The sequence below is a fragment of the Schistocerca piceifrons genome, chromosome 1 (assembly GCF_021461385.2).
Source record: "Schistocerca piceifrons isolate TAMUIC-IGC-003096 chromosome 1, iqSchPice1.1, whole genome shotgun sequence".
Lineage (NCBI taxonomy): Eukaryota > Metazoa > Arthropoda > Insecta > Orthoptera > Acrididae > Schistocerca > Schistocerca piceifrons.
In genome coordinates this window covers 800,552,357-800,577,423 of record NC_060138.1, presented here as the reverse complement: position 1 = coordinate 800,577,423, position 25,067 = coordinate 800,552,357, and the positions used below count along the sequence as shown (strand labels likewise).

Below are 25,067 nucleotides of genomic sequence, written 5' to 3'. Positions count from 1 at the left end.
CAACCAGGAGTTTTGGAAAGGTGACTATCAACAGCTGTCAAGTAATGTATAAAATGAATGTCTGACCATCTGCCGCTTTTACTTTAAAACCCAATATCGACTGGTTTCAGTCACGGACCAGCTTCACAGATACGGGTTAAAATGGTTTAAGCCACAATATTACATTCATCATTACTTAAATAATGTATAGAGCATGTCAGGAATATCAGTGTACGACACAGGACTTTTAGAAGTAAACATACTAATACCAAGTGTATATACAGCAGTACTGAAGAGAAGGTCAGGACTGAGTCCTGCTCTACACATTATTTAAGTAACGACAAATGTAATGTTGTGACAACCATTTTAACCCTTATCCATGACGATGGTCCATGACTGAAACCGGTCAATATGGGTTAACATAAAGCAGCTGATGGACAAACATGCATTTTATACACAACCAGGAGTGATGGAATGGAGTGCCATTTCTTTTCACAGCAGGACCCCCTTTTTTTGTTATCCACAGCACCCTTACAGCACAGTGAAAATGTCGACAATGTTGTATGCCCCATTGTGTTGCCTTTCATGACAAGTCATCCTGGGCTCACAGTTCAGCAACATAGTGCCTGCTTGCATGACGAGAGTTTCTACTGCTTGTCTTTGTGCTTGTCAAACCCTACCAGGGCCAGCAATGTCTACAGGCCTCTCCCCAATTGAAAACCTTTGGACCATCATGGCAGAGCCCTCCAACCCTCTTGGAATTTTGAGGAGTTAATGCGCCATTTAGACAGACAGAATTGGGCACAATATTCCTCACAAGAACATCCAACAATTGTATCAATCAGTGCCAAGTTGAATAATGACTAACATAAGGGCCAGCGGTGGTAACGGATTATTGACGTGCTTAGTTTGTGAAGCACTTTCTCTTGAGTAAAGCATCCTGTTTTTATTAAATTATAATCATTTGTTTTTCTGTACACGTCATCACATCTACCGATTTCCATGGCATTCTGATAATTCCTTCATGGGTGTTTTTGTCTTAGAGTGTATTTTCATGTTTATTAATCATAGTGCAAAAGAAGCCCAGGATCGCTGAGTAACGTTCTGTAGCTAAAAGAAGCGTGTAGTGCCATAATATTGTTGCCAGTTGGTTCAATTATTATTGCAGCAAGTTATCCAGTAAATATGTGGTTTGCAAAAAAATTATACTACATTAAATACAACGAATACCAGGACAAAAGTAAATAGTAACGAACACTTAAATCCTTTGAGTTTCTCCATGGTAATGTTGAATGTAAAAGTACTGTGGTAGCTGTGGTTTGTGTGTATTGTGTATTTAAACCAGGAACCTAGATACGATGGAGAGGTTTCATCCTGCCATAGCCCTCAGTGGTTAACATACAACAGGCCACAGCAGTCCACCCACCCCATCATCACTCCTCACTGCACCCAGGGATACTGTGCTATGCGGCTGCGGCCGCCAGTGGATCCCTCCCCCCCCCCCCCCCCCCCCCCGAGAACATCTCCTACCAGACGAGTGTAGCCCCAAATGTTTGCATGGTAGAGTTATTATGGTGCACACGTACGTGGATACAGTGTTTGCGCAGCAATGTCCAACATAGTATAACTGAGGTGGAATAAGGGGAACCAGCCTGCATTCGCAAGGTAAATGAAAATCCATCCACAGGCTGGCCGGCACACTGGACCTCGACACTAATCCATCAGGTGGACTTGTGCCGGCGACTAGCACACCTTCCCACTCAAGAAACAGTGTGTTAGCCTGGGTAGCTAGCCAGGTGGGCTAGCAGTGATTTACTACTAGCTTACATATGTTTATCATAGTAAATCTACAGAGATAATCGTCATGGAGCATTGTGTTGTCACTTCATGAAAAATTATTTGAACCCAGCAGTGAGACACAAAACACTGGAATGTAATTTAATGGTTTGTTTTTTGATATAGTGGTTTTGTATGGCTAAATGAATCGGGCTAATAAAGTTAGTTGTGATGGATTGTTTTAACGAATTGACTCAAGATATATGAGATAAAAATGTAAACCCTCCGAAATTGTTAAGAAATACTCAGGTAATGGCTAAATTACACTGACTCAATCTTGACTAGCTGTGAAATTATCAAAAAAGTGACATTTTGCTCCTGTATTTCTCAAAGAAATGTTGATTTTGCACATGAATATATCCTACCAAGTATTTTAAGGTTCATGAGTCATGTCTTTGATACATAATACACTTCTTTGGCATGTGTTATGAAGTTCTCAGGTACAGAAAGTTTGAGTCTGCACACTGCAATCGAAACACCATATGTTAAAGGTACTTATATTGCCAGTCAAATTAACAGAATACGATGTACAGAAAGCGAATTCCAATTTTTTTAAAAACAATGTACTAAAGTTCTTTCATTATAGTCTTTGTAAGCATGTACATCATGCAACGTAATGTATCATAGAAAAATAATTTCGTAACAATTAAATGATAGGATGGGAAAAAATGAACAGACTTACCTGCTGTTGCGCTGAAAAAGGCGCACATTCACAGACAGACCATACCTAGTGTCAACAACAAATCTGACACTGTTCTTGAGGCCACAAAGAGTTGAGTACGGGAAGACAGACAGCAAAAGGCACTCCACTAAATAACTGACTCCTGTAAAATCGCGACTACTAAAAGCGCATGCAACAATAATAAAGATTTGTTAATCAAAGTGATAAGCAAAGCGTTAGAAGAAAAAAGTCAATGTATTCTGGGATTCAGCAGAGCCAAAGTGAACCATTTATGACTGATACTTCCAGTGCTTGAAGCTGGTAAGTAAAAATTCGTTGTCAACGCAACAGTAATCCTCCTTTATACCTATTTTAGCTCCAGAAAACTTAAGGAATTTAAACTATTTGATGCAATAAAGCTATTCGCCCTTACGAAGAAATTCCACAATCCTTTCCACAAAATGTGGAACCAACAAAGGAAGATCAGTATCAGTAAGGGCCACCTCCAAGACAAAGCGCATGTGTGGAGCATTACTGTGATGGGAGAACATACAAAGTATCAAGATTTAGAAAACTCACCATTTTTCCCAATATTGATCCTTAATCGTCAATGGTCGGTTAAATCAGCGCTATTAACACTATCGAATTTTACAAGGAGAGACAAAACGATATAAGATTTCATTGAAAGATATTGGGACAAAAATGCATATCTTCACAGGTCAATAAAAGAACTTGGATAAATTGAGATTTTGTTGAAAAAACCGCTGATTCTCGTTCAAGCAAAATATTGGTACCACATAGAAGAAATTTAGCTGAGGCTAGACAGAGCTAAAGCAATAAATAAAGAATGGCGACAACAGGAGCGAAAAACCTAATCAGTCGCCAAAACGAAGATGAGAACACGTTTGAATGGTATCACAATGTAAAGTATTTCAAACCTGTTTTGAATGAGGCATTTACTATTAACGTATTTGAAGATGTGTCATCTGAAGAAAGAATGTGATATATAGACTACGATTTACAACAAATATATACCTTTGTATACAGATAACACAAACTCAAGTTCGTAATGGGTTTGTAGCTCTAGGTCCAAGTTGGAAATCCAGTCAAAAGCTTCTGTAGACAAATTGTGAAGGTTTTCCATTGTCCCTAAGATTGCTCTGAGGGGATATTGGAATTTTATGTAATGTACTAGTTGCTCCTCTTCACTGCAGTCACACTCGGGGAGGACTCCCATTCTCATTGGTGCCACAAACTCCACATCTCTCCTGATCAATTCTGGTTCGATTCAGTATGCACCAGTGTTGTCAGGGTACATGAAAAACTGCTGGTCGCTCCCAGGGAGGTTTGATTAATTGATGATGCTTCATGGAAGATTGTTCCTGCTGTTGATTGTTCCAGGCTTCTTGTATGTTGAAGGTAGGATCCTACATGTTGATTGCTGTGTGGCACCAAGGTTTCTAGCTCTCTGTCGCTGGGGCTCTGATGTATGCATACAAATTGAAATGGAGCGTGGCCGAAATAGAACCTTATCGAATACTATCACTTACTTTGTGAACTTTGCTTTTGGGGATCTCTGAGAACACCTGAAAGTATTATTGTTTACCAGATTGCCAATTAGAATCGTTAATTTTCCACACTGAATGACACTGATTAATTTGATCAAGATTATTTCATGCCATACAGTATCATAGGCTGCATATATCTAAGAAGACCATTATCTTGTTCTTCTTAACGTCGTTTTCGATGTGAGTTACTATTGCTGTCACCTGTTCCTTACATACTTTTCCTGGTCTAAGCCCAATTTACTCTACTGGAAAGTGTTTATTGATGGCTGGATAGATTCTATCATAAATGAGAATCTCCAGGAGCTGGAACATGACACTGAGGACAGCAATGGGGTGGAAGTTCACAACTTTGGATAGTCTGCTTTAGTACAGCAGTGATCGTAGTTTTCTTGAAGCAGCTCATAGTCTTGCAGTAGCGTTCTCGCTTCCCGCGCACGGGGTCCTGGGTTCGATTCCCGGCGGGATTGGGGATTTTCTCTGCCTCGTGATGACTGGGTGTTGTGTGTTTTTCATCATCATTGACGCACGCAAGTCGCCAAGTGGCGTCAACATGGGGCCTCCCGGCCAACAATGCCATACGATCATTTCATTTCATTTTCTTGAAGAAAAGGTGAAAGGTGATATCTGATAAGGTGTTCATTCATTTGACAGTAGCAGAACAACAGTGCAACAGAAACTCACAGTACGTACCATCCACACCTGCTGCCTTCCTTGGTTTCATGTTCCTTACAGCTTCTAAGGTCTCTTCAGATTGAAATGAGGCGGGAAACTCAGATATTTGTAGAGCTGATCGTATCTCTAATTTTAAGAAATGTCTAACTTGTCTTTCTTTGTGTTTATTTCTTATGACATGGAGACAGAGATTCTATAGTTAGCCATATCATCTAAATTTATGTTACATTTTTGTCAGGTGGTGGTGTTTGTTATGTCCAGCTTTCCAGTTAAGGACCAAGCATTCTTTCTGGATTGAGTGTGATCCAAGGAAGCTATCGTTTCCTTCCATCTGCTGCACCTGCTCTCATTTAGTAACTGTAGAAGGTGGGATGCGATAGCATGATCACCAGTGTCTTCGAATTCTTTGTGAAGCATTTCGATGTTTTCATTCCAACCATGAATGTATTCTTTGGGATGACCTCGTGATCTGCATCGTTTTGCTACGCTTTTCTATACACAAATGTATCTTTCTTAGTTGTTGAGGTGGGTTTATCCATCTTATGTTGAGATCTGTGTGTTGAGAAAATTCAGACCAGTTCGCTTTTTTTTTAAAGTTTCATCTTGGTTTTGGACAGAAGTGATTGATGGATATGAACAATCCTGTCTGGGGAATTAATGGACGATGCTGACTGTGCAGGAATCTGGTTAGCACTCTGCATTGCACTTCATTGAGCATGTTTGGAGACTGTGAGACAAAGCATAGGTCAGGTGTGTAGCTCTTGTTCCATCAGCTGGAAAAGAAGGTTTCATGGTTTTTTGCATCATTTATATAAGTTTGAGATTTTCTGTTTCTATAGAGTCGGCACGTTTTGTCCATTTTGGTCACATTTTTGTTGTTCAAAATTGTTGCAAAACCATAAATACAAAGATAAAGAGGATTTTAAAGGCGTCCTTTTACTTGTTGGCAGGGACAGCTCGGCGCCAAATAAAAATAACCAATTGCATTTTACCGCTTTCGAGTAGGGTCACTTGTGTCCCTCGTTTTCTTCTTTGGAGACTCCATATTGGATTTCATCGTATTTTGTTGTTTCTGTATTAGAGCACCAACATCTTCATCTACAGCTACATATACATGATTACACTGCAATTCACAGTTAATTCCATGGCAGAGGGTTCATTGAAACACCTTCAAGTTACCTCCTTTCCTTTCCACTCACAAACAGCACACAGATAAAATGAACACTTAAACCTTACTGTGCGATCTCTAATTTCTCTTATTTCATTATTATGATCATTTTTTCCTGTGTAATTTGGCGCTAACAAAATCTTTTCACACTCTCAGGAGAATGTTGGTTATTGAAATTTCATGAGAAGACCCTGTCACAACGAAAAACGTCTCTTTTTTTTTTTAACTATTGACAACCCAGCTTGCGTACCAGAACCATGGGACTGCCTCCTCTATTTAGTGGTAAAACAAATCTAGATGTCCTTTGAACTTTTTCGATGTCCTTTGTCAGTCCTATGTAATGTAATCACATAACATACAACAGTACTTCAGAAGAGGGTGGACAAGCATAATGTAAGCTGTCTCTTTAGCAGACCTGTTGCTTTTTCGAAGTGTTCGGCCAATAAATTGCAGTCTTTTGTTTGCTTCCCCCATGGCATTATCTGTGTGAGCCTTCCAATTTAAGTTACTTGTAATTATAAATCCTTAGTTGAACCTTCAGCCTTGAGATGTGTCTGTGATTTATTGTACAGCCAAAATTTAGTACTCATGTGAATGACTTTGCACATTAGTCAGTTGCCACTTTTCGCACCACACAGACATCTTGTCTAACTGATTTGGCAGTTGGTTTTGGTCATCTGATAACTTTACAAGACAATAAATGGCAGCATCATCTGCAACACCAGAGGCCCTATAAAGCTTCCTTGGGCAATGCCAGTTATTACTTATGTTTTACGAACTGTGACCTTTTTGACTGGAAATCTCGAATCCAGTCACACAATTGAGATGGTACTACATAGGCACGGAATTTGGTTAGAAGTCGCTTGTGAGGAATGGTGTCAAAAATCTTCTGGAAATCTAAAAACAACCCCAGTCAATAGCACTCATTCCTTCCTGTCAATAAAGAGCTAGTCGTGTTTCACAAGAATGATATTTTCTGAATCTGTTTTCTTTGAGGTGATTCATAATGTTCGAGCACAGTAGATGTTCCAAAATCCTACCGCAAATAAACGTTAGTGATATGGGTCTGTAATTATCGGATTACTTCTGTTTTCTTGCTTGGGTATTCATGTGCCTTGTGCACCTTTCTAATCTTTAGGTACGGATCTTTCAATGAGGGAGCATTCGTATATGACTGCTAGGTATGAAGCTATTGTATCGACTTGTATACAGTACAACCTAACTGGAGATGTTGCCTTTTTTAAGTGATTTCAGCTGCTTTACTGCATCTAAATTTTCCATGTTGGCACTTGTTCTTCATTCAAATTCATGGTGAAGGAATTTTAGAAATTGTGTTTATTAGCTTTGTTTTATTGGCACCATCGTCGGTAACATCACCAATGTTATCACACAGTTAAGTACTGATTGCATCTTGCCGCTGCTGTACTTTATACATATTACTAGAGTTTCGTTTCGGAAACTATTACAGGCATCTCACATTGAAATTTGCACTAAATTTCGAGTTTCTGTAAGACTTCGCCAATTTTGGGATTTTTGAGTCTTTTTAAACTTTGCATGCTTTTTTTGTTGCTTCTGCAACAGTGTACTGACCTGTTTTGTGTGCCATGGCGGGTTAGTACCCTCTCTTATTAATTTAATTGGTATACATCTTTCAATTGCTGTCGATATATTATTTCTTTAAATTTAAACACATTTGGACTACTCTTACATAAACAGATTAGAAGGAGCGGACACTGTGTTTTAGGAAGACATCAAGTAAAGTTCTATCTGCTTTTTGAAATATGTGTATTTTGCGTTTATTTTTGATGGGTTTGGATGTTATAGTTTTCAGTCTCACTGCAACAACCTATTGGTTACTAATCCCCATATTCGTCACAATGCACCCTATTCGCTCAGGATTATTTGTTGCTAAGAGGTCATGTATGTTTTCGCAACCATTTACCCTCCGAGTGGGCTCCTGAACTAATCGTTCAAAATCATTTTCTGAGAAAGCATTCAGTCCGATTTTGAGGGACTTTTTATGCCTGCCACCGACTTTAAACATGTATTTTCAGAATGAGACGAATTTTCGCTAAGATACGAGGATACATTTAAGTCGCCGCTAACTATGGTTATATGAGTGGGGTAACTATCTGAAATGAGACTTAAGTTTTCTTTGAACTGATCAGCAACGGCTTTTGTGCGTTATGACAGTATGTAGTTTCAAGGCACTGGCGCTTTGAAAATTTGTTTCAAACGTCACTCTTGGTACTTTTGTACAGTTAAATGTCAGTTAATCACACATCAGCATTAAAAAGTCTTTAGGAGAGCTTAAGATAAACTATATTAATGCACTGATTGTGTGTGAATGGCGTGGTCTTGTGATTAGTGACAGGAAGATTTGATGTTGGAAGATGTAGGTCACATCTTGCCACATGCAATTTTCTTTTTTCTTTCATTTTCACGTTTGTAACAGTTTCTGTTTCCTTCTTATTCATGTGACAGAAATATGTTTTCAATTTTCGATGTTATTTGTATGCAGGAGTGTAGTGTCTTAGCAACGAGTTTCTTCGATTTTGTGACCCCAGTCTGGTCAAAAAACGAATGACGAGATCCTTGCAAGTAACATGACCAGCAATGATACTTGTATTCGCGTTTATTGCGAGTGCTTTGCATTTATTCGGAATATGTCACAATTTCCAGTAACATAAGATGATAGCTTAAATTGCCGCAGGTGAAACAAGTTTGCTTGACAGAAATACTTTGCTGTTTATTTCCCAGGTTGTGGTGACTACTACAAATAACAAAAAAAAAAAAAAATGTGAGTCTTTGTAATATGTGAATGGTCCAGAAGTAGAAGCCAGCAACATGAGCATTCACGTATTGAAAATATGGCCAAGTTTTATTTCCTTCCCCTATTTCACAAAAATGACTGCAGTGACAAAATATATTATTCCAGGAATCATTTTCTGGAAAATTGTTTCCAAACCGCTTTCGTAATATCTACCACGTTGCTCACAGAACACCAAAGATAAAAATGTCTACACTAGCCCTCACACAGGCTCACCCACAACGAAGCAATCCTACTGGATCTTGCTACCCTGTCCCTACGATAAAGAGTCACTAAAAGTCGTGAGGTAATCTGGCATCAGGCTGAAATCAGAAAGCGGTAACAAGCTGCAAACTTGTGTTAATCCACTGTGCCTTCCAGAACGACGAGATCACCCTTTGAATGCCACAGAAATATTCTCCAGACCCTAACGCTCTCTCCTCCAGCGTGGTCACTTCCAACGATTGGTGTAGAGTGTTTGCTTTCAGAAGTTTCACGCTGCACACGCCAGCGGCCATTGCGACCTGAAAAGGCCATCCCATTGCGGTCTGGCGTGCAAATTCCAGACTTCATCATTGATGAACAATAGTCATCATGAACCAGGTGGACAGTTGAGGAGACACTGTTGGTAGTCCCTTAGATCACTTGGGCAGTTAGTTGCTCAGCAGTTACATCTCTATTCACCTGTACTCACCTCCAGAACCACCCTTCACCCTGTCATCTATGACTTGTGGTGCACCACAGTTGGCTTGGTGTCAGATTTGTATAACGTCATTTCGCCATGCACAGTACACTTTATCCATAACAGCATGCGAACAGTTTACAAAGCTAGCGGTTTGAGGAACGCTTCCTCCCTTGGCCCAAAAGCCAATGATCATGTTCTGTTGGATGTCAGATAAATTACTCCATTTCCACATTATGGCTACTACACTATTTTCTGAAACTTCCTGGCAGATTAAAACTGTGTGCCCGACCGAGACTCGAACTCGGGACCTTTGCCTTTCGCGGGCAAGTGCTCTACCATCTGAGGTACTGAAACATTCTGGAAACATCCCCCAGGCTGTGGCTAAGCCATGTCTCCGCTATACCCTTTCTTTCAGGAGTGCTAGTTCTGCAAAGTTCGCAGAAGAGCTTCTGTAAAGTTTGGAAGGTAGAAGACGAGATACTGGCAGAAGTAAAGCTGTGAGTACCGGGCGTGAGTCGTGCTTCGGTAGCTCAGATGGTAGAGCACTTGCCCGCGAAAGGCAAAGGTCCCGAGTTCGAGTCTCGGTCGGGCACACAGTTTTAATCTGCCAGGAAGTTTCATATCAGCGCACACTCCGCTGCAGAGTGAAAATCTCATTCTGGAAACATCCCCCAGGCTGTGGCTAAGCCATGTCTCCGCTATATCCTTTCTTTCAGGAGTGCTAGTTCTGCAAAGTTCGCAGAAGAGCTTCTGTAAAGTTTGGAGGGTAGGAGACGAGATACTGGCAGAAGTAAAGCTGTGAGTACCGGGTGTGAGTCGTGCTTCGGTGGCTCAGATGGTAGAGCACTTGCCCGCGAAAGGCAAAGGTCCCGAGTTCGAGTCTCGGTCGGGCACACAGTTTTAATCTGCTAGGAAGTTTCATATCAGCGCACACTCCGCTGCAGAGTGAAAATCTCATTCTGGACACTATTTTCTGTGTCTCCCCGACACGCTTTATATACCCTGTTTTGCTAGTGCTGCCTTCTGCCATCTGTGAGTGGTTATTGCACAATGACATCAAACAAGACTGTGATCACATTAATGTGACTGGGCCATTTGGTAACATACTTCGTGCTTTTGTATCTTCTTAATCTTTATTTTGTTATTTTGTAAATACTCCATATCGATTATATATTGGCTGTTCTTCCAAAAAAGAGGCCAGATTCTGAAAGCAGAAAATTATTTGTGTCTTGCAGTAACTGTACAGAGCTGACACCCACACTGTATATAAAGATGGACATAAACTGATGAATCACTTTTCATTAAAGATCCTTTATGTAAGTGAAAAAGTTAACACTATTGGAAGAGAAAAATACGGTTGTTACTAACACAATGGATAAGATGAACAGGATCTACATATTCCATTATAAATACTGCTTAACCTGCTTGCGTCTATACATTTCTGCTAGGAAGTAAATGTCGATATTTTGAAATGTTATTATATTTGTCAGCTGTTTACCATACAAAATCGAGCAAGAATTCCGATTATAAAACTTGCTTTGGTACATGGCTTTCTATTTGGAGTCCATGTTTATCCATTATTAAACTTTCCCACTGCTAGTTCCTTAATTGTGACATTATATTCCGACTTTTAGCATCACTGATTGTAGCTCTTAAGCTCTGTTTCACTATTCAGTTCTGAGTTACAAAACTGAGGTCGTGTTGACATTCTGTCTGGTGTGAAAACTACACTATTTGGCAGTGCTGATACCTGTTATTCTGTTCCATTCTCTTGAAGTTACGAGTGAATCAGCATTAATATTTCTGCTTACAGCAAAGCGAATTTTATTCTCCATATCTTGTATTATGTGATAAGTCACTGTTATACAGGGTGAAGCGAAATTCGCCCACTTGGGCTTCGCAGCGTGACTCCTCACATGCCAGTGATAAAAAAAAATGTCTGTCACAAAATTTCGTCCAAGGAGAGACAAAACGATATAAGATTTCATTGAAAGATATTGGACAAAAATGCATATCTTCACAGGTCAGTAAAAGAACTTGGATAAATTTAGATGTTGTTGAAAAAACCGCTGATTCTGGTTCAAGAAAAATGTTGGTACCACATAGAAGAAATTTAGCTGAGGCTAGACAGAGCTAAAGCAATGGCGACAACAGGAGCGAAAAACCTAATCAGTCGCCAAAACGAAGATGAGAATACGTTTGAATGGTATCACAATGTAAAGTATTACAAATCTGTTTTGAATGAGGCATTTACTATTCACATATTTGAGGATGTGTCATCTCAAGAAAGAATGTGATATGTAGACTGCTATTTACAACAAATATATACCTTTGTATACAGATAACACAAACTCAAGTTCGTAATGGGTTTGTAGCTCTAGGTCCATGTTGGAAATCAGGTCAAAAGCTTCTGTAGACAAATTGTGGAGGTTTTCCATTGTCCCTTAGATTGCTCTGAGAGGAAAGATAATGCCACAGCACAAGAGGTCAATGGCGCATGTTTCTTTGACACAGTTACTCTTGGCCTCCAATACAATTCAACTTCAGATTTCTCCCCCTGAATAATAGTGGACACTTTCTTCATAACCAGGATTCCTCAGAAGAGTATTACTTAATTTAGTGGTGCATGCTCTACGCACTGATCCATATATTTCCATCTCTGAGACCAGGTCTACACCAGTTTTCAGTAGTAGAGATACAGACTGTAAGTGTTGACGTGTAATATGTAGATATTTTTAAGTGTGCTCTTAAAAATGCCACAGGCGCCACATTGTTGTTCTTTTTAAAGGACATCTTGGTTTTTTGCAATAAAGGCTGATTCACTAAGTCAAATGTGTCTACCAGCTCTCTGACTTTTTAGTAGTGTTCAGTATTATATAAAGTTGTCAAGAGCCAGGTGCACCAGTGTGTAAATATGGGTTCAAGTGCGAGGGAAATGTTTGGTGCTATTTCCTTGAAGGACTGAATGTGAGAAGGAGCTTTGAGACTTACTTTGTTAACAGATGGAATGATACTGTTAACATCTGTAAAATTACGTCTAACTTCCTTTGCTAGACAATGTAGGCCACAGGCAAGGCAGGTGCAGGGGATCAGACCTGGGTAGAATTCTTTCAGCGTTGCTACTGCTTTTAACATATAACAGCATAGTCTCTCACCAAAAGCAAAAAAACTCTTATCTCTGTCTTCTACTGGTCATAGGATGTATAGGCCACATCTGAGAGTGAGAGCTACAGTGCTGCGATCCGTCTTCTCATGTTTTCTATACAGGTGTAATTGGAGATTTCCTGGCGCACCAGAATCTAATTTACCCACCACAACGTTATCTATAAATATGTCACAACAGTCAGTGGTCTCGTCGACTGAAAGCCAAATATATTGACCACCAATGTCTGTTTTAATATCACTGATAGCCTTGTCACACACCTGTTCCAAATAATTTTTGCTTTCTGTTGACCCAACTGGTGTAATGTGGCCACTAATACTCTCCAAGAAGCCCTTAAAAGTAGGGTTTATAAAGACATTTCATGGAATGTTAGAAAACACTAAAGCCTCACACAAATCAAAATTACAACTGTCTACTGCACTACTTGTAATAGAGAAAATTAATGGTTCATTCTGTTGTTTCTTTTTCTTCCTAGTGATGCCTGTTATGTGAGCTGCAGAATATTTGTGTTCAAGGAAATATTATTTTTTTAAATAATGGCTTGCCTCAAATGAAAAAAACAACACCAAGAAGACACCATAACTAAAAAATAAGAATGTGATCATATAAAATGTCAACTTCAGTTGATTCAAATGTGCATATCAGTAAACTAAATTTAATGTAAAAATCCAAGGGACACACCATGCAACTTAAGTTCATAAGTGCAAAAACAAATAGACTCAGGCGTCACCAACTTGTTCCTTTAATACACCTCTCTACTGTTGGATGATACTTAAGTAAGGGCTGTCTGAGTTCGTCCTCAGCAGTGGCGTGTGCACATATTCTCAAACCGGCAATGTGAGGGCGATGCACCATATGCAGTATTACTTTCAGAGTGGACAGCGTTTCTTATACCTTCCGAACTACAGAAATACGTAAACTGAGCTGCTACCCATGCATCAGTATGCGGACACATTGTTGAGTTATAAAGACAAGTGACATAAACAATCTTTGTTTCAGGCAGTGTATAAATTTATTTAATATTCAGATTCACATATTGTTTTCCTTTAGTGTTAATTCAGAAAATCTATTTTATTTGTTTTTTATTTATTAATTTATCCAGAGGCATATTTCTTTGTGTAGATGTCGTCATTACACACACAAACACACACACACACACACACACACACCCGCGCGCGCGCGCGCGCACACACACATATATATCACAGGAGACGTAGGGACTAAAGAGAACTTGAGCAGAAAAACACTTAGCGACTGCTTGTACCTGGTTAGAATGAAAAGCGTGAAGACCCAAACCACCATATTTTAAAAAGGAATCAAGATACATAATAAATCTTGGAGGTATATAACAACATCTCTATGTAATAAACTACCAAACGAGATCAAAAATATAAAGAAACTTTATAAATTTAAAACACATCCTAAAGAACATTTCCCAAATAATAGTTTTCTCTCCATTAAAGAGTTCATGCAACATAAAATTATTACAAATAAATAAACAGGTTGACTAATTATAAAGTACACAAATCGGATCGAGTAAACTTGGAAGCAACACAATACATTGTAGATTGTAATTTACTTCATCGAATACAAAACAGAGCTACATTATCAGAGGAATCTCATGATTCATTTCTCTTGTTTGAAGCAGGCTCTTCTGCCTTATGTAATGCAATGATATGTTGAGAATATGTAATTATGTATTATGAACTGCTTATGTATAACCTGTTTTTTCCATTAACTTATGTACTTATATTAATATAAAGTCCTTTTTAGCCCCTTCGTCTTCTGTGATGATTCGATGTAGCACATGTTAGGCGTTGGAGTATTAATTAGCTTTTTTTAGGTGATATGAGAATAAAACCTTTAAATACAGAGCCTTTTCATGATTGTCGCGAGCTTCGAGTAGGGTCTATCACTTTTGTAAGCTTTGTTGTACTGTATTTTCGCTATCTTATTGAGGTAATTCATTCGTCTGTCTTTTATGAATGCTTCTATTGTTTTTGAGAATGATGTAACGAGGTATTCAACTATACCATAAAGGACTAAATTGACCATTAAATTATCAGAAAAATTTTTGGAATCTATTTTCACTAGATTAGAAGGAAAACAGTGTATATTTTGATTTATTTGCCGTGGAGATGTACAGAAAATTCCACAGAATGTAGACTAATGTAATTTGTGTTTTTTGTTTGGCGTAGTAATATGTCTCTTTCTTCATGTCTTTGGTAATGTTATTGGCGGGAGTTAGTTGCGTGACATTTACAGGCAATTGTTAGAGGTGGTGAGATTGGTGAGTGTTTTGTAATTTTTTTTTTTTTTAATTGGAAATGGTGAAGTAGTGTAAAGGGACATCAATGTTATAATGTATGCTTTTCGTCATTACATTAAATTTAGATGAATGTTTATTGCGCCTAGCAACTTCATCCTTTAATTCAACATCCTCCTAAGAAACTTTTATTGGCGACGTTTCTTGAAATGTCATGTATGCATTTAGAGGGAATACTGAAATGTAAAGTTGTTGACAGTTTACGGTTACCTCTGTGCCACTATAAATTACTGATTTCAAGCAAGCCATTCAATGTACATTTTGGTGCATAGTTAAATGCCTTAGTTTGGAGCTAGTGGAGGTACTTCGTGCGTCCGAAATATATTCTTTAGTTTTCATAACTAACATTGAATTCTTTCCACTGTTAAAGTGTAGTTGACAGATTTGTTTAAAAAAAAAAAAACCTAGCACTACATCCTCCGGCCCCCGAAAGGCTGTATGCATGTAAAGGTACACGTTGCCTAAGAGGGGAATACGAACTTGATAGGTACTGTGAGGTGAATATAACGGAACTACCTGGGGAATTGTATAAGATTTAAATGTCTAATAAACATGGTCTTCGTGACACGGTGAAGTTATGATTGCAATTTTTATTGCTGTGAGTTTTGATAGCCGGAATAGTCCCACCAATATGAAGTGACGCAGTGTTTGTGGCGAATAATTGTTTGCATGTTCAAAATTTGTCGATAGCCTTTCATACTGACCAAATTGTAGTTAAGTGCTGTGTAATGGACAGACGAAGTTAACTGTTAGCAAACCTCTTTAGAAACTTACTGTTCATTCCAGCGGTGGGAACCTATGACCATGCTGTTTGGTCCCCTCCCTCAAAATAAACCAACCACCAAACCATTCTAGCGGTGGCCATTTAACTAATTGCATGTAGGAGTCCCTGTTCATTCTATAAAACTCATTAATTGGTAGGTTGTTATTTTTCAGTAAATATGGTGAATAGTTATTTTTCAGTAAATATGGTGAATAGTTATTTTTCAGTAAATATGGTGAATAGTTATTTTTGGATGTGTTGGTATTATATGCAATCAGTGCTCCAACTAACCCTGTAGAAGTTAAATTTGTACATCAAATTTGAACAGGAGAGTCCAGTTAATTCATTGACTAACAAAACAGTGCAACGGTCCAGTTCTCATGGCCAACAGTATTATCATGCCATTCAGAAACACTGAATCCAGACTGTAACTACACAGTGTACAGTATGCAGTGTTCAAAAATGCTATATTTTTTCATTAAGACCAGAAAAAAATACGCACACCATCCATTGTACCACCTCCTCATAGCGTATGTTAATAAAGTTCATATCGTATATGCCAGGTCCATGTGTACGTGTTGTCACACTGAGTACTGGAGGTGGCAAATTTTTTTCCAGCACCATGATATTGTATGTGTGTTTGGTGTTGGTGACTTCTGTGCATCAACACAACCCCAAAAACAAGGGCCCACTCATCTCTTTAAATACCTTTCACAGATGATAGTATCTGTACTTCTGTAAGAGTTCATAGCAGTAGTGGACATAGCTGCCACAGATTCATTTATAGAATACACTTGTTCAGCTGTTGCTAATAGCTGTTTTGATGGCCAGCCCATGTGACAAAAAAGTTTAATGCAAATAAGGGCCTCAAAAAGTATGTAACTATTTACTACAGCAAGATTAATCAATTCCTGCATTGTGTACATTACTGGTTTCAGCAGCAGTTTATTGCACGTCATACACTATGTGATCAAAAGTATCTGGACACCTGGCTGGAAATGACTTAAAAGTTTGTGGCGTCCTCTTTCGGTAATGCTGGAATTCAATATGGTGTTGGCCCACCCTTAGCCTTGATGACATCTGCCACTCTTGATTCAGTGACATGCTGGAATATTTCTTGGGGAATGGCAGCCCATTTTTCATGGAGTGCTGCACAGAAAAGAGGTATTGATGTCTGTCAGTGAGGCCTGGTAAGAAGTCGGCGTTCCAAAACAGCCCAAAGGTGTTCCACAGGATTCAGGTCAGGACTGTGTGCAGGCCAGTCCATTATAGGGATGTTATTGTCGTGTAACCACTCTGTCACAGGCCGTGCATTATGAACAGGCGTGCGATCGGCTGAAAGATGCAGGGTCACCAGCCTTTGCAACACCTTTTCCCTTCCGTGCTGCCTGTCTGTCTTTCTGCAAAACATTTTCTCCTGCCTTGGGGAACGTGTCTGGGGTGTGTTTTCATTAGCATGACATCAGAACAGTCTTTCCTGCTTGAGCTGTTATCTTCCCATATTGCCTATTGGTCCCTCTGCCAGGAGTTTGGGAGGTGTGAACAATCACCTAGGGCTGGTGAGCTCCTCTCTGAGGGGGCGGGGACCCCCAGTTGGAAGGAGTGCACCATCGGAGACGCTGGCAAGTGTGGAGATTTTCTCGCAGTGAGTGAATCACCAACTGTGTCGACTACAGGCAAACAGAATGAGGGTAAAGATTCCAAGACTTTCCCAGCTGCACCTTGGTTCCTAGTGGTGTTGTGTACTGGAGGAAGTCAGGTCTTTGTTGCAGTTAACCTATTTGTTATTCAGAAAGGTGTACATACAGTTGCCAGCCCTGTGAAATCCTGCTCTCGTTCATTTAATGGCTCTTTCCTTTTGGAGACTAATTGTGGATCTTGGGCACAACTGCTTTGCAGCTTTGCTCCTCCATGGCTATCCTGTTCGTATCAAGGCTCATCAAATACTGAGTTCTTCACGTGGTGTTATTTACCTAGATCAGGGTGTCACTGCAGTCCATCGGGTGAAGACAAAGGTTGTTGCATCCTTCGTGCCTAAACGCACTCTTTTTCTTATGTTTGATAGAGTAGTGATTCCGTCAAAGATCAAAGTAGGCTATGAAGTCATCACAGTCTGCCCATACATTCTGAACCTGATGCCCTGCCACGAGAGTCAATGTTACAACCTCATCCAAACCAGCCAAATGTATTTGTGGTAGTGATGCTCATGAGAGTGATTGCCCACCTTCTCCTCCCCTTTGTATCAATTGCAATGGTGACCATGGAGCATCATCCCGAAAATATCCCATGTATCTTGTTGAGCAGGCTATCCAAGAGATCCGGGTGAAGGAAAAGTTATTGGCTAGTCAGAACCCCTGCGTTTTACCATTTGGCACTTAGAGTACTGTTCTCACTATACATTGCTCCATGTAGGACATGGCCACACTGACTGGTGACCTCAAATTTAGCACCTCAGTTGTAAAATCACCCAATGTCACAGTAACATCCCTGCCTCCTGCCTCCTCCTCCTCCTCCAGTTGTGCAACAAGCCACCAAATTTTCGCCTCCAGCTGCGAAATCGCCTTCTACAGAACCGGCAGGCCTGAAAGGACGAGGAATACTTCTGCAAAGACTTTTTATATCCCTCCATCCAACAAACACCTGAGTCTTCATCTGCCAGCCACAAAGGGTGCAAGAAATGAAACGAAGGCAAACCGTCTTCTCCTTCGCCGACTCAGAGGTCCTCTTCCGCTGTGTTGTCACGTGATACCTTAACCCAGCTGACCTCTTGCATTGCCGCTGCTTATCGCCAACCATTTCTTGCACTGGAATCCACTGGCCAACCCGGTGAGAATGTCGATGCCTTTGTAGATCACATGGAACAGGATCCTCCAGCCTTTGTGCCGTGTAGCAGTGTCTTCAACGGCTGGCACTCAGCAGCTACCGAGGTGACAGCCCTTATTTTTTCCCTCCTCCCCTTTCCCCGTCCTCCAGTGGAACGTTCGTGGTGTTAGATCCAACAAGGAGGAATTACAACTACTGTTGGAATTGCTGTGTCCACTTATTTTCTGTCTCCAGGAAACAAAATTGCGTCCTCGCGACTGCTTTGACCTCCCACATTTCTTTCCTGTCCGCTTTGACCTTTCTCCTGAGGATAGCATTCCATCTCACAGGGGAGTCAAGCTGCTCATCCAGGATGGCGTTCATAGTTAAATCCATCTTACTGAACACCCTGCTGCAAGCTGTTGCTGTCCGCATTTTCCTTCCTCATTTCACCTTTTCTCTTTGTACCGTTTACATTCCACTGTCATTCAGTGTCATTAAGGCACACTTCCTCCAGCTTATTGGCTAACACCCTGACTCTTTTGCTGCTTGATGACTTTAGGTGCCCCTTGGCTCACCTTCTCAATCAGCTCAACCTCGTTTGCCTTAGCACGGGAGCACCCAGGTTACTTTGAGTCCCCCCCCCCCCCCCCCCCACACACACACACACACATACATGTTCTGCACGGCCCAGCTTGCCCATTGTTTTGAGAGGTCCATTCTCTGTGACACGAACTGAAGTGACCATTTCCCGTATGCTGCTTACTCCTACCACATCCATGTGTAAACCAAATAGGCAGCTTTCGAAGGCTGACTGGAGGCTTAACTCTTTCCTGGCAACCTTCGACGAGCAACATTTCCCCAGTTGAGGTGACCAGGTAGAATACTATACAAACATTATCCTCACCACTGCAGAATGTCCCATTTCTTGGACTTCACCATTAGTGCGATGTGCCTCAGTCCCCTGGTGGACTGAGGCATGCTGCGGCGCAATATGCGTGCAGAGACTTTCACCGCCATCCTACAAAAGAGAACTGTGTTTGTTATAAACAGTTGCATGTGCTGTGTCTTCGGGATGGCAAAAAAGCTAGCTGGATTTCATTTATTAGTTCTTTGAACAGTTCCATTCCTTCTACTGTCGTGTGGGACAACCTCCGACTCTGTGAGACCGAGGTCCATTCCCAAATTTCAGTCTTGACTGTAGCAGATGTCATTGTGCACCCCATTGCTATCTCCAACATGGGCTGCTATTTTGCGGAGATTTCAATCACCACATTGTGTTCCTCCATCAGAAATGAATGCAGGAGGTTTGGGTGATACCCTCCTCTCAGAATCGGGAATGCTACAATGCCGCCTTCACTATGTGGGAGCTATATCACACTCTCACTTCGTCCTGATCTTCCTGCACAGGACCGGATGATGTTAAGTCAGTTGTTGCAGCACCTTTCTCTTGTTGGCAGGCACTTTCTCCTTCATACATACAATCACATCTGGACAGATGGCATGTTCCCCAGATGCTGGTGTGAAGCCACTGTTATACCCATATCTAAGCCCAGTAAGCACAAACACCTTCCTTATAGCCAGCACCCATTTCTTTCACCAACGTTTTTTGCAAGGTAATGGAATGTGTTATTGATGCCCGGCTGGTATGGTAGCTAGAATTTCATAATTTACTAATCACTGTGGATTTTAGGTGCCCTATTTGGTAGTTGACCATATCATCACTTTGTCAACCCACATCACGAACGGTTTTCTGTAGAAATAACAGACTGTGGTTGCGTTTTTTGATTTCAAGAATGCCTATGACACCTGCTGGATGAGTGGTATCTTCTGTATTCTTCACACTTGGTGGCTCTGAACCCCCTGCCCTGTATGTTTTCAAGGTACATGTGGGCTCTGCCTTGTTGGACACACTTATCCAGAAATACAGGGTGCCTAGGGACTCTGTCCTGAGCATCGTCCTCTTTGCTCTTGCAGTTAACCCTATTATGGCCTATCTCCCACTGAGCAACTCCACCTCCCTTTCTGTTGACGATTTTACAATTGTTGCAGTTTTCCACTGATTTATCGCCTTGAGCAGCACCTTCAGCAGTGTCTTGATCGTCTGTACTCGTGGAGCATCAGCAATGGTTTTCTCTGTTTCACTGACAAAACCATGTGTATGAATTTCTGGTGGTGCAGTGGGTTTCTTCCACTGTCGTTACATCTTGGGCCTGTTGCTCTTCTGTTTGCTTAGGCTAAGAAACTCCATAGGAAACTCGTGGTCATCCCATGTATCTTACCTAGCCGTCTGCTGTGCCCAGTATCTCATTGTCCTGTGTGTCCTCAGGTGATCGGACCACCCACCTCCATTTGTACTGATTCCTTCTCCATTCAAAACTAGGCTATAGGTGCTTCATTTATGCATCTGTATGTCCATCTGTCTTATGCCGTCTAAATACAGTCCACCCTATTGGCACCCATTTGGCCACTGTTGCCTATTAAATTAGCCCGGTTGAGAGTCTGTATGCGGAAGCTGCTGAACTACTGCTGAATTAATGTTCTCCTCAGCGGATACGCATGCTGTTTGTCTGCCATGTCCGGCCACCCATCCTAGACGCCCTTTCTCCCTGCGGGTTCCGAGGTTAGAAGAGGCCCGAGATATTCCTGCTTGTCGTAAGAGGTGACTAAAAGGAGTCTCTCACTTTTCGGCTCTGAGTTCAGGTCCCATTATATGGTTTGACCTGCCACTTTCAAAATTCCACAGAAGTGCGGGTCATATGGGGAAGGACACCGTACGTGGTAAAAGAGTTATCCATAGTGCCCTTAGATTCGATCTCCTGAACCTCTTGTCATGGCTTTGCAACTATTTGGGCGAGGACACTTTCCGGGGTATGTCATCTTCTTCCCTTGTCTCCTGCCCTCTTTCGCCACCATGACAATATTGGATTTCTCTGCGCTCAATGTACAGCATAGTAGCCAGTCCATTGTGGTGGGGCTGTCATGTACCCATTTGGCGGTAGCCCCCTGACAACACGGGGATCACACTGCTGATGCCTGAGCTGTAAACTCCCCACATATACCAAGGAGTAGATGCCTCTGTTGCTGGGGCATCAGGACTCCCGGCAACGGCCATCGTGCCAGGTGGCCTTTGCTGTGGCTGGGTGGCACTCATGGGGAGAGCCCCTGATTGGAGTGGGTGGCATCAGAGCGGATGACCCACAATGAAGTGGACTAAGTCATCTCTTGCTGGTGACTGTAAGGCACTAGCAGTCTCTAAGAAGGGCAAGATGGAGTACAATGCCTACAGGTATGAACATAAATCTTTTCCCTCCCTTGCTACACCATGGAAGGAACTTAGGGCTACAGAACGGAGGAGCCATATTCGCCTGGGTTTTTAGTCTTTAGCAGAATTGATGGGGACTCCTTTCTACCTATGAAACCTCATTTTTCGTTGAACACCTCGAGGATAAGTTTGGACAAGCTGGGTGATATTCCTGTTTCTATCACTCCCCATGAAAGCCTCAACATGGTCCAGAGGATCATTTTCCATCGCAACCTCCTCTTGCCGTCTGACAACAAGCTCTGCGTCAATTTATAATCGTGTGGTGTTCATTTCATCCAGCACTTTTACAGGGGACGCAAAGACAACAGGGTTGCTACCGATGACTTCATCTTGGCCTTTGAGGGTGATTCATTGCCTGAAAAGGTCAAGGTGATGGTTTGCCACTGTGATGTTAAACCATATGTCTCTCCCCCTAAGCGGTGCTCTAAGTGCTGGAAGTTCAGGCACATGTCTTTCCGCTGCACTTCCAGTGCCACATGTCGAGACTGTGGACGACCACTACACTCAGATACTCCATGTGCACCACCTCCCACTTGCATCAACTGTGGAGAGCACCACTCCCCCTGTTCACCAGACTACCCAGTACTCCAAAAGGAGAGAAAAATTGTGGAATAAAAGACCCTGGACCAGTTGACTTACATATAGGCTAAACGTAAATTTGAACGATTACACCCCATTCGATTGACATCGACATACGCTGCAGCTACGTCACCATCGCTGTCCCAAGTGCCAGTGGTTCCTCACTCTGTGCCATGAACAGTGGGCCATCTTGGCCACCAGAATACATCTGCCCCCTTGGTGGTAGGGAGCAAATTTCCTCCGTTGCTCCCGAAGCACCTACTTCGGGAGCAAGGGCCCCCCCCCCCCCCCGCCCCCCCAAATGCAGGGGACGCCGATCCACTCCCCCCTGCCTGAAAAGCAACAGCCTCCTCCAGCTCCTCTCACGCAGAAGTGGTCCCTTGAGGACCTTTCTACCAAGGTCTCCACTAATGCCATGGCGGACACTTGCCAGTGGCTCAAGAAGCCAAAAGCTGCTGGACAAAGGGCTTCATGGGCTTCCTCTGTGCTTGAAGCTGCTTCGGAGAAATCTACCCCTAAACAGAAGCGAGAGAGCAAGCAAACTAAGTAATAGTCTGCTAAGAAACAGGACCCTCTGATGGCCCCAACACCACCACTCCCTTTCAGTTTTGCATCTGAGAATGTGGTGGAGATCTTACCATCCCCTGTGGACCTGGATCTCACAGATGCCTCATGGATACAAATACTCAATTGGTGGTGGCAGCAGGTGACCCTGAGGCATAACCTGCTTCTTTGCGCGCTTCATGCCTTCCCAGCCTCACGATAACGTCATCCTCCAGTGGAATTGAGACAGGTTTTTTCCACCACCTGGCTGAGCTATGGTAACTCTTAAGCTTTACACCTGCTTTCTGCATTGCCCTTCAGGAAACCCAGTTCCTGGAAATGTGGATCCCTGCCCTTTTCAGCTATAAGCGATACTACAAGAACTGCAGTAACTGTAATAGTGTCAGGTGGAGTTTGTGTACATGTCCTGTGCTCAGTAAGCAGTGAACCTGTGCCTCTTCAAACCCCCTTTGAAGCTGTGGCTGTCAGGATAAGGATGTCACAGGAAATAACTGTCTGCAATGTATACCTTCCTCCAGATGGTGCAATACCCCTGAACGCATTGGCTGTACTGATTGATCAACTCCCTAAACCTTTCCTACTTTTGGGAGATTTTAACACCCATAACCCCTTTTGGGGTGGCACCATGCTTACTGGCTGAGGCAGAGATGTCGAAAATGTACTCTCGCACCTTGACCTCTGCCTCTTAAAAACAGATGCCTCCACTCATTTCAGTGTGGCACATGGTACATATTCGGCCATTGTAGGTTTGCGGTCCTGGCCTCCTCCCATCTATCCACTGGAGACAACATGGTGATCTGTGTGGTAGTGACCATTTCCCCATCTTCCTGTCACTGCCCAGGCGTCAGGCTCACGGACGCCTGCCTAGATGGGCTTTAAACAAGGCGGACTGGGAAACTTTCACACCTGCTGTCACCGTTGAATCTCCCCCACACGGTAACAGTTATGTGATGGTTGAGCAGGTCACTAGAACGATCATTTCTGTGGTGGAAAATGTGATTCCTCATTCTTTAGGGTGCCCCCCACGACAGACAGTCCCTTTGTGGTCACCATAAGTCACTGAGGCAATTAAGGAGTGTCGGCGAGCTCTACAGCGTCATAAGCAACACCCTTCCGTGGAGCACATCATAACCTTTAAACGGCTCTGTGCCTGCATTCGCCAGCTTATCAAATGACGGAAACAGGAGTGTTGGGAGAGATACGTCTCGACCATGGGGTGCTACGAGGGCTATCCACAAAGCACATTATGTTTTCGTTTGTGTCCGTTAGGGGCGGGGTTAGCACGGCCATCTTGGTGTCATGGCATTCCGCCGCTCAGTCGGCATCCTGCCGTGCTAGTGAGAGGTTCGTGCTGTACTCCGTTGAGTTTCTGTGACAGTTTGAAATGTCAGCGTTAATGGAAAATGGTGTGAAGTGCGTGCTGTAATAAGGTTTCTGACTGCAAAAAAACTGTACACTGATAGAAATCTATCGGCAGCTTTGTGAAGTGTATGGAGACAACATAATCACTGAAGGTGGAGTGCGTCAATGGGTCATAAAATTTAAAAATGGCCGAACTAACGTTCACGACGAAGAGCGATGTGGAAGACCCAGCATAGTGAATGCCGAACTTGTTGAAAAAGTCGATGCCGCAGTCCGAGAAAACCGTAATTTCACAATAACGGAACTCTCTATGAGTTTTCCACAAATTTCCCGAAGTTTGTTGCACGAAATCATTACCGAAAAGCTTGGTTACCACAAGTTTTGTGCAAGACGGATACCAAAAATCTTGACAGAGACTCACAAAAATCAGCGAATGGCTGCTGCGTTAACGTTTTTGTACGCTTACGAGAAAGATGGCGACTCATTATTTGATCGCATAGTTACTGGTGACGAAACATGGGTTAAGCATGTGAACTGTGAGACAAAATTGCAGTCAATGCAGTGGGGGCGCACAAATTCCCCCCAAAAACCCAAGAAATGCATGCAGACAATGTCGGCAAGGAAGGTGATGGCGACTGTCTTTTGTGACAGAAAAGGTGTGATTTTTGTGGATTTCCTGGAAAGATGCACTACAATAAACTCTCAAAGGTATTGCCAAACTCTGCACAACCTCAGAAGAGCAATACAAAACAAGTGCAGGGGCCCCCCAGGGGGTCCACAACTCTTTCGTGGATACGTGCGTGGC

At 42.1% G+C, this 25,067-nt stretch overlaps 1 protein-coding gene across 1 annotated transcript in view; it reads left to right on the top strand.

Moving 5' to 3' along the window:
- Positions 1-14,759: 14,759 nt before the first annotated feature.
- The window catches only part of LOC124789652 (histone acetyltransferase type B catalytic subunit), a 76,775-nt gene continuing 66,467 nt past the window's right edge, over positions 14,760-25,067 (top strand). Inside the window, exon 1 of the mRNA XM_047257088.1 lies at positions 14,760-14,831. The gene's annotated coding sequence lies outside the window, so the exon portion shown is untranslated. The remainder of the gene's footprint in view (positions 14,832-25,067) is intronic.